Source organism: Colletes gigas, unplaced genomic scaffold, assembly GCF_013123115.1.
Source record: "Colletes gigas isolate AHSC1104 unplaced genomic scaffold, ASM1312311v1 Colletes_gigas_Sc00041, whole genome shotgun sequence".
NCBI lineage: Eukaryota > Metazoa > Arthropoda > Insecta > Hymenoptera > Colletidae > Colletes > Colletes gigas.
The window spans coordinates 1100223-1110254 of record NW_025106670.1 but is presented as its reverse complement, the minus strand read 5'-3'; positions in this window follow the sequence as shown (position 1 = coordinate 1110254).

The window sequence follows — 10032 nt, the reverse complement described above, 5'->3', positions numbered from 1 at the left end:
TGTGACAAATTTGCAGATCCTGAGAACGCTGAACACTAAATTTACAGTTTAATCTTGTTCTTAAACGCAACGATATTATTGCAAACAAATTTAATGCAGAAATAATCAAATTTGCTGTGATATACCTATCAAATACAATCACAATGACGGAACGTGGTCTGCAAAATCGTGAAGGTGTTTCAATTATACAAGATGGTGACAACAACGCGAAAAACAAGGCATGGCAAGTATCAAACGCAACTGATGAAAGTGGAAAATGGAACGATCAATCGAGTGTATCGCAAACGAAAGACATTGGAACGGAGGCGATCATTGAAACGGACAACGTCCACGTGACTGCAGAGATCTATTCAGTCACAGATCTTCCCTCCTCGTTGCAAACGAACGATTCAGAACCAGGAACGATCACTCCGGAATGCTACGACGGTAAATGCGTGATTCTTCGTACATCCAGGAGCAAAAGTCTGAACACAGAGGGATCGTTCCGCTTCATCGATCGATGTCTATCCTTGAAATGCATCTTTCCGTTTATGGGGTTCAAGAAGAAACGGAATCAACGAGAGAGAAAGGAGGACGAGGTGAACAAAAGCTCCGAAATCGAGGTGTTTCAATCCGAGCCGGTAAAAACCATTGAAACGAGAAACATACCGATTTGCGAACCCTCGTGTCCGAATTTGATCATAAGTCAGGGTACGCAAACTGATGGAAAAGTCGAACTTGCTATGACGTTGGAGGAGCAGGGCGACAGCGAGCGGATAGCCTCGCCTAGGGTGGCTCCTGTGAAGCAAACTGACGGGGGAACGATATGCACGAACACCATGAACTTGTCGACGATACCGGAGGAGGAGATCGATTCGATCGAGACTGCTTCCGTGCTTTCCGGAACCAAAGGCTCATCGTTTATGGTCTCGGATGGTACGCAAATGGAGACTGAGGAGGACCTGACATCGGTAGGAGTTTCAGAAACGGAGGAGAAGTCTATCCAAGAGAAAGATGCTTATGAGACTCAGGATATTGCTGTTGATGCAATGGACCTAGAAACGGAAACTATAGAATCTCTGAATCAGAAAATGGTGTCTACTAGGAAAGAGAGAAGAACGTCGACGAACAAATTCGAAACGGGGACGATAATATCTAGTCAATCGATTTACTTGAACGATACACCGAGGAGACGAAGGGATTGCAAGGAGATAACTGCTAGATTAGGCGACTGTATTCCTTGCTCTAGTGTGACCAATCATACGGTGCAATGCGAAATGATGAGCCATTCGATGATGAGTCAACCTGTCTGCGAGTCCTACGAATTGTCTACTTTGTGCAGTCGTTGCGCCAATCGTACCACTCGATCCTCCATCGAGGAATCGACCAGACGAATGGACTCGACAGACTATTGGACGTCCAACAGCCATCGATTCTCCAGGAGGAATAATGCCTATGGGTACTCGATGGCTGGAGAACCGCTCGAGAATTACAAGCGGAATACCTCGGATCGTAACAATGCATGGAGCCAATATTACTTAAATTTCAACAAAACTTACAATATCGGTAGACGAAACAACTGTTGGTGCAACAATGGATGCAATCCTCAAAACACGAATACAGCCTACCACGTGGCTAGGAACCAAACAGTTTACTATACGCCAGCTAGCTATTCTTACTGTTTCAATTCTTGGTACTGAAAGGGTAGAAAATTCACTATAAGGCGAGATACGTTGTTATGGAACCAATTGAACGTGACAGATAATTGGTAGATGATGCAATTTTGTGTCTTCATGGAGAATTTTGCTACCATTTGTTATTAGATAGGTATAGTAATCCATGGGAATATTTAAACGTTTCGAAGGACTTTTCGAGAGTTTGGAAACTATTAATTTTGTAGATTGAAAAATAGTGCTTTATTTTCACTAAATTATAATTCGTAAGAACACTGAAATAATAATTGCATTTGCTGATAAAAGAATTCTTCTTGTCTTTAATTTGGTAGGTTTTATCTTTATACTTATTTTCTTCTCTAACTTAACACTTTACCGACCGGTAGCGGTTGATTAATCGGCTATCGGTCGGTAAACGTCGACCGATAAAACAGTTGATTAATAGGCTATCGGTCGGTAAGCGTTGGCCGGTAAAACAGTCGATTAATAGGCTATCGGTCGGTAAAGTGTTAATTTCAGTCTGATTTGAATCAGTGTTTCGTCAGAATATAAAATATTATTTTTCTTCTCCATCAATTGCATATTAATTTTATCAATATCATACTGTTATTATATATAACTTTCTTGCAATATGATATTATTCGACAAAACAGTCAATCTTTAATGAAAATTTGAATTTTTCTCCTGTGTTGAACAAGTTTGTATATTTCGGTGATAAAAAGGACTTTTTTTTTGCAAAAAAATTAAATATCATTGTTTTTTAAATATTTATTTGTTAGACAGCATTGAAAACAACAGATGGTTGCAATAAAAAAAATTTAAATTGTAGAAAGAATATGGTAAAAATTTTCATCTGACATCCTTTACTTCTCAGGAGTTTATTCGCATAATTCTTCATCCCTGATGAATATTTCTGTTATTTTATAACATTCCTAATGACAGTAGCGATGTATAATATTTTGCAAATAGTCTTCATTCAAAAATTTGGTCAGTTTTAAATAAATAAATTTGAATTCTTCGTCCCCATGAGTTTATTTGAGTTTATTCACATAATTCTTCATCCCTCATGAATATTTCTCTTATTTTATAACATTCCTAATGACAGTAGCGATGTATAATATTTTGCAAATAGTCTTCATTCAAAAATTTGGTCAGTTTTAAATAAATAAATTTGAATTCTTCGTCCCCATGAGTTTATTTGAGTTTATTCACATAATTCTTCAACTCTGATGAATATTTCTCTTATTTTATAACATTGCTAATGACAGTAGCGATGTATAATATTTTGCAAATAGTCTTCATTCAAAAATTTGGTCAGTTTTAAATAAATAAATTTGAATTCTTCGTCCCCATGAGTTTATTTGATTTTATTTACATAATTCTTCATCCCTCATGAATATTTCTGTTATTTTATAACATTCCTAATGACAGTAGCGATGTATAATATTTTGCAAATAGTCTTCATTCAAAAATTTGGTCAGTTTTAAATAAATAAATTTGAATTCTTCGTCCCCATGAGTTTATTTGAGTTTATTCACATAATTCTTCATCCCTCATGAATATTTCTCTTATTTTATAACATTCCTAATGACAGTAGCGATGTATAATATTTTGCAAATAGTCTTCATTCAAAAATTTGGTCAGTTTTAAATAAATAAATTTGAATTCTTCGTCCCCATGAGTTTATTTGAGTTTATTCACATAATTCTTCATCCCTCATGAATATTTCTCTTATTTTATAACATTCCTAATGACAGTAGCGATGTATAATATTTTGCAAATAGTCTTCATTCAAAAATTTGGTCAGTTTTAAATAAATAAATTTGAATTCTTCGTCCCCATGAGTTTATTTGAGTTTATTCACATAATTCTTCATCCCTCATGAATATTTCTCTTATTTTATAACATTCCTAATGACAGTAGCGATGTATAATATTTTGCAAATAGTCTTCATTCAAAAATTTGGTCAGTTTTAAATAAATAAATTTGAATTCTTCGTCCCCATGAGTTTATTTGAGTTTATTTACATAATTCTTCATCCCTCATGAATATTTCTCTTATTTTATAACATTCCTAATGAGAGTAGCGATGTATAATATTTTGCAAATAGTCTTCATTCAAAAATTTGGTCAGTTTTAAATAAATAAATTTGAATTCTTCGTCCCCATGAGTTTATTTGAGTTTATTCACATAATTCTTCATCCCTCATGAATATTTCTCTTATTTTATAACATTCCTAATGACAGTAGCGATGTATAATATTTTGCAAATAGTCTTCATTCAAAAATTTGGTCAGTTTTAAATAAATAAATTTGAATTCTTCGTCCCCATGAGTTTATTTGAGTTTATTCACATAATTCTTCATCCCTCATGAATATTTCTCTTATTTTATAACATTCCTAATGACAGTAGCGATGTATAATATTTTGCAAATAGTCTTCATTCAAAAATTTGGTGAGTTTTAAATAAATAAATTTGAATTCTTCGTCCCCATGAGTTTATTTGAGTTTATTCACATAATTCTTCATCCCTGATGAATATTTCTGTTATTTTATAACATTCCTAATGACAGTAGCGATGTATAATATTTTGCAAATAGTCTTCATTCAAAAATTTGGTCAGTTTTAAATAAATAAATTTGAATTCTTCGTCCCCATGAGTTTATTTGAGTTTATTCACATATTTCTTCATCCCTCATGAATATTTCTGTTATTTTATAACATTCCTAATGACAGTAGCGATGTATAATATTTTGCAAATAGTCTTCATTCAAAAATTTGGTCAGTTTTAAATAAATAAATTTGAATTCTTCGTCCCCATGAGTTTATTTGAGTTTATTCACATAATTCTTCATCCCTCATGAATATTTCTCTTATTTTATAACATTCCTAATGACAGTAGCGATGTATAATATTTTGCAAATAGTCTTCATTCAAAAATTTGGTCAGTTTTAAATAAATAAATTTGAATTCTTCGTCCCCATGAGTTTATTTGAGTTTATTCACATAATTCTTCATCCCTCATGAATATTTCTCTTATTTTATAACATTCCTAATGACAGTAGCGATGTATAATATTTTGCAAATAGTCTTCATTCAAAAATTTGGTCAGTTTTAAATAAATAAATTTGAATTCTTCGTCCCCATGAGTTTATTTGAGTTTATTCACATAATTCTTCATCCCTCATGAATATTTCTCTTATTTTATAACATTGCTAATGACAGTAGCGATGTATAATATTTTGCAAATAGTCTTCATTCAAAAATTTGGTCAGTTTTAAATAAATAAATTTGAATTCTTCGTCCCCATGAGTTTATTTGAGTTTATTCACATAATTCTTCATCCCTCATGAATATTTCTCTTATTTTATAACATTCCTAATGACAGTAGCGATGTATAATATTTTGCAAATAGTCTTCATTCAAAAATTTGGTCAGTTTTAAATAAATAAATTTGAATTCTTCGTCCCCATGAGTTTATTTGAGTTTATTCACATAATTCTTCATCCCTGATGAATATTTCTGTTATTTTATAACATTCCTAATGACAGTAGCGATGTATAATATTTTGCAAATAGTCTTCATTCAAAAATTTGGTCAGTTTTAAATAAATAAATTTGAATTCTTCGTCCCCATGAGTTTATTTGAGTTTATTCACATATTTCTTCATCCCTCATGAATATTTCTCTTATTTTATAACATTGCTAATGACAGTAGCGATGTATAATATTTTGCAAATAGTCTTCATTCAAAAATTTGGTCAGTTTTAAATAAATAAATTTGAATTCTTCGTCCCCATGAGTTTATTTGAGTTTATTCACATAATTCTTCATCCCTCATGAATATTTCTCTTATTTTATAACATTCCTAATGACAGTAGCGATGTATAATATTTTGCAAATAGTCTTCATTCAAAAATTTGGTCAGTTTTAAATAAATAAATTTGAATTCTTCGTCCCCATGAGTTTATTTGAGTTTATTCACATAATTCTTCATCCCTCATGAATATTTCTCTTATTTTATAACATTCCTAATGACAGTAGCGATGTATAATATTTTGCAAATAGTCTTCATTCAAAAATTTGGTCAGTTTTAAATAAATAAATTTGAATTCTTCGTCCCCATGAGTTTATTTGAGTTTATTCACATAATTCTTCATCCCTCATGAATATTTCTCTTATTTTATAACATTCCTAATGACAGTAGCGATGTATAATATTTTGCAAATAGTCTTCATTCAAAAATTTGGTCAGTTTTAAATAAATAAATTTGAATTCTTCGTCCCCATGAGTTTATTTGAGTTTATTCACATAATTCTTCATCCCTCATGAATATTTCTCTTATTTTATAACATTGCTAATGACAGTAGCGATGTATAATATTTTGCAAATAGTCTTCATTCAAAAATTTGGTCAGTTTTAAATAAATAAATTTGAATTCTTCGTCCCCATGAGTTTATTTGAGTTTATTCACATAATTCTTCATCCCTCATGAATATTTCTCTTATTTTATAACATTCCTAATGACAGTAGCGATGTATAATATTTTGCAAATAGTCTTCATTCAAAAATTTGGTCAGTTTTAAATAAATAAATTTGAATTCTTCGTCCCCATGAGTTTATTTGAGTTTATTCACATATTTCTTCATCCCTCATGAATATTTCTCTTATTTTATAACATTGCTAATGACAGTAGCGATGTATAATATTTTGCAAATAGTCTTCATTCAAAAATTTGGTCAGTTTTAAATAAATAAATTTGAATTCTTCGTCCCCATGAGTTTATTTGAGTTTATTCACATAATTCTTCATCCCTCATGAATATTTCTCTTATTTTATAACATTCCTAATGACAGTAGCGATGTATAATATTTTGCAAATAGTCTTCATTCAAAAATTTGGTCAGTTTTAAATAAATAAATTTGAATTCTTCGTCCCCATGAGTTTATTTGAGTTTATTCACATATTTCTTCATCCCTCATGAATATTTCTCTTATTTTATAACATTGCTAATGACAGTAGCGATGTATAATATTTTGCAAATAGTCTTCATTCAAAAATTTGGTCAGTTTTAAATAAATAAATTTGAATTCTTCGTCCCCATGAGTTTATTTGAGTTTATTTACATAATTCCTCATCCCTCATGAATATTTCTCTTATTTTATAACATTCCTAATGACAGTAGCGATGTATAATATTTTGCAAATAGTCTTCATTCAAAAATTTGGTCAGTTTTAAATAAATAAATTTGAATTCTTCGTCCCCATGAGTTTATTTGAGTTTATTCACATAATTCTTCAACTCTGATGAATATTTCTCTTATTTTATAACATTGCTAATGACAGTAGCGATGTATAATATTTTGCAAATAGTCTTCATTCAAAAATTTGGTCAGTTTTAAATAAATAAATTTGAATTCTTCGTCCCCATGAGTTTATTTGATTTTATTTACATAATTCTTCATCCCTCATGAATATTTCTCTTATTTTATAACATTCCTAATGACAGTAGCGATGTATAATATTTTGCAAATAGTCTTCATTCAAAAATTAGGTGAGTTTTAAATAAATAAATTTGAATTCTTCGTCCCCATGAGTTTATTTGAGTTTATTCACATAATTCTTCAACTCTGATGAATATTTCTCTTATTTTATAACATTTATAATGACAGTAGCGATGTATAATATTTTACAAATATTTTTGATTCAAAAATTTGGTGAGTTTTAAAATAAATTTCAATTCTTCGTATTTGAGTAAACAAATTTATTTCTGCAGAGGTTGCCACAGTATCATAAGTGGTCAGCAACTACGAGGAAAGGACGTGTAAGTTTGTTGTTAAGTTCGTCGACCACCGACGTACCCGGAAACTCGGCTCAAGCATCTGTTTCGAGCTAAAATCTGCGTACGACGTGTAATTACTGTCCGGTAGCCTGTTGTCGTGTCACCGAGCATAATAAAAATTCTAGGGAAAATACAATTATCGTCTTGCCTTGCTACCAGCCTTCACAAGACATTTTAAAACTCTGCTCCCTTGTATATCCACGAAACTCTGAAAGTTTGTCAGCTATTCAGAGAAGTGGAAAAGGAAGGGAGAATGTTTTTTTTTAACACGAGTTTCTGTCAACCTAATTACAACTGAGTGTTTAATGAAACTTTTAATGCACGCTGGAATCAATTTTGTGGCTCACAGTTTTGATGGGAGTCTTCCTTCGAGGAAAGTTTTAACTACAATTTTATCTAAATTAGTGGCACTCTTCTTGTAAATCGAACACACACACGATTGAGAAAATTAAAAGAAACTGTTAGAACAGTATAGAAATTTGAAATTTTATCAAAAGATTTTATTGCAACAATAACAATAAATTTGTTGAGTTTGAAAGACTCTTCGAGCCCTCAACGGTGACTTCCTAGAATAAAATAAAAGTTACTAGCAAGTCTATGGAACTCAGAACTAAAGAAGAACTAAAGAAGAAGAAACTAAGAATTTTTCAAATTGGTCCAGTAATTAAATTACCTCAAACATGATCTCTTCGTAATTTTCGTATGAATCACTCACTTTGCAATAATAACTTGAAATCATTGTTCGATGGATCTCTGAAGATGGAACTAAAGGAAAGAGGATTATCTATACTCATCGTGACACGTGTGTTTCTAGAACAAATCTAAGGATCTTATCAGCAAAGCTCCAGCGGTAAATCAAATTCAACGAAATATGAAACACTTGGATACTTCGCGACAACCGGGCTTTTCAGAGAACATTCCGGGTACCGTAAATGCTTCCGCGGTCAGTCATTCTCGAGACGAAAACTTCTGGGAAGTTGGCCGTAAAGTTCCTCCGGGGTCTTCTAGCTACCGGAAACCCTCGGCCACCTCGAGTGAGCTGAAAACTGTGCACGATGCACTCCTAAAGTATGTGCTGTTCCTCCGGAATACTATAATTCTTTCAACAAAACGAGCTTCTTCGAAGAAAGAAAAAAAGAAGGAATTGTAACTGTACAGGTATCGACAAAGTTCCTCCAAAGCACGTAACCGGAAATATGAGAAAAGGGACGAAAAATGTCGCGAAACTCGTAAAACGATGGCTTTCGAGGGGAAGTTGAGAACTCTTCCGGGGGGCTCGTGGCTGAAATTTCGACGGTGTACACTGCTTCAAGAATATTTCGTGGCCGGAAGAGAATGTACAGGGACAAGAGCGAGCTTAAGAGAGGATCCTGGTACCTTAAGTGGCTTTAATGGTCAGTGTCCATTGAGACGAAAATTTCGAGGAAGTTCGAACCGAAGTTTGCCAGAAGCCGACGTACAAGACACGCAACCTCGCGACGTCCTGAGTGCCAAGTATCACTTGGAACACGTGGGGTAATCCCGTAGAACACGTTTCCCCGTGTGGCACCGAATATTCTGCCACTGACAGTACGATGTTACGGATTCCCAGAAATGCAATGTGATTCCAGAAACGATCGCTCTTTGATTACAGAAGCTGCAACAAAGACCTATAAGCAGGGATCAAAATGATTATGTAAATAACTGTTTTGGTTCTGAGTGAAGAATAAAGATTTATTTCGATTCCATAACCTGTAGTCCATCTATTTCTAATTTAAGCAATTATTTATGATTATACAATACTTAATGGTTGACACTAAGTTGTGTTTTGTGTTATGTATTGTACCATTCAAAATCCAAACCTAACCCAGAGCTAACTCAGATCTAATCCAGACCTAACCCAGAACTAACTCAGATCTAATCCAGACCTAACCCAGAGCTAACTCAGATCTGAGTTAGCTCTGGGTTAGGTCTGGATTTATGGTACAATACATAACACAAAACACAACTTAGTGTCAACCATAATTTAAATATTGCACAATCATTACAAATAATTGCTTAAATAAAAAGAAAATGGACCACAGGTTAAATAGGTGAAACAGTTATTTTCAGAATCATTTTGATCCCTGTTTATGAGTATCAAAATTAATGCAGCGTCTTTTAGTTCGTTTACAGGCTTTTAAAAATGGAGGGTGGTTGAGATTTGGTTAGGGTGGGTCTCCATTCGCAGCAACCTCCTCGCGGTGAGACCTGGGTAATGTCATTTAGCGTTTAATTAATAATCGTATCACTCCTCAGTTGGGTAATGCAATTATTAATTAAAAACTAAATAATATTAGCAAATTGGCTGCGATCCGCTTTGCATAGGTCATCATAAATATAGAGCTTCCTCGCTAGGGTTAGTTTTGATTCTCACTGAATTTTTTTGACCCATTTTTACTGAAATATAAATGACTTGTTTTTTTTTGGGAAACTCATAAATAAACGTACGATTTTTCCAGTGTATTTTTATTTTTTCGATGCAGTACAATACAGAGAAGAAATATTGCCATCGATTGAAAT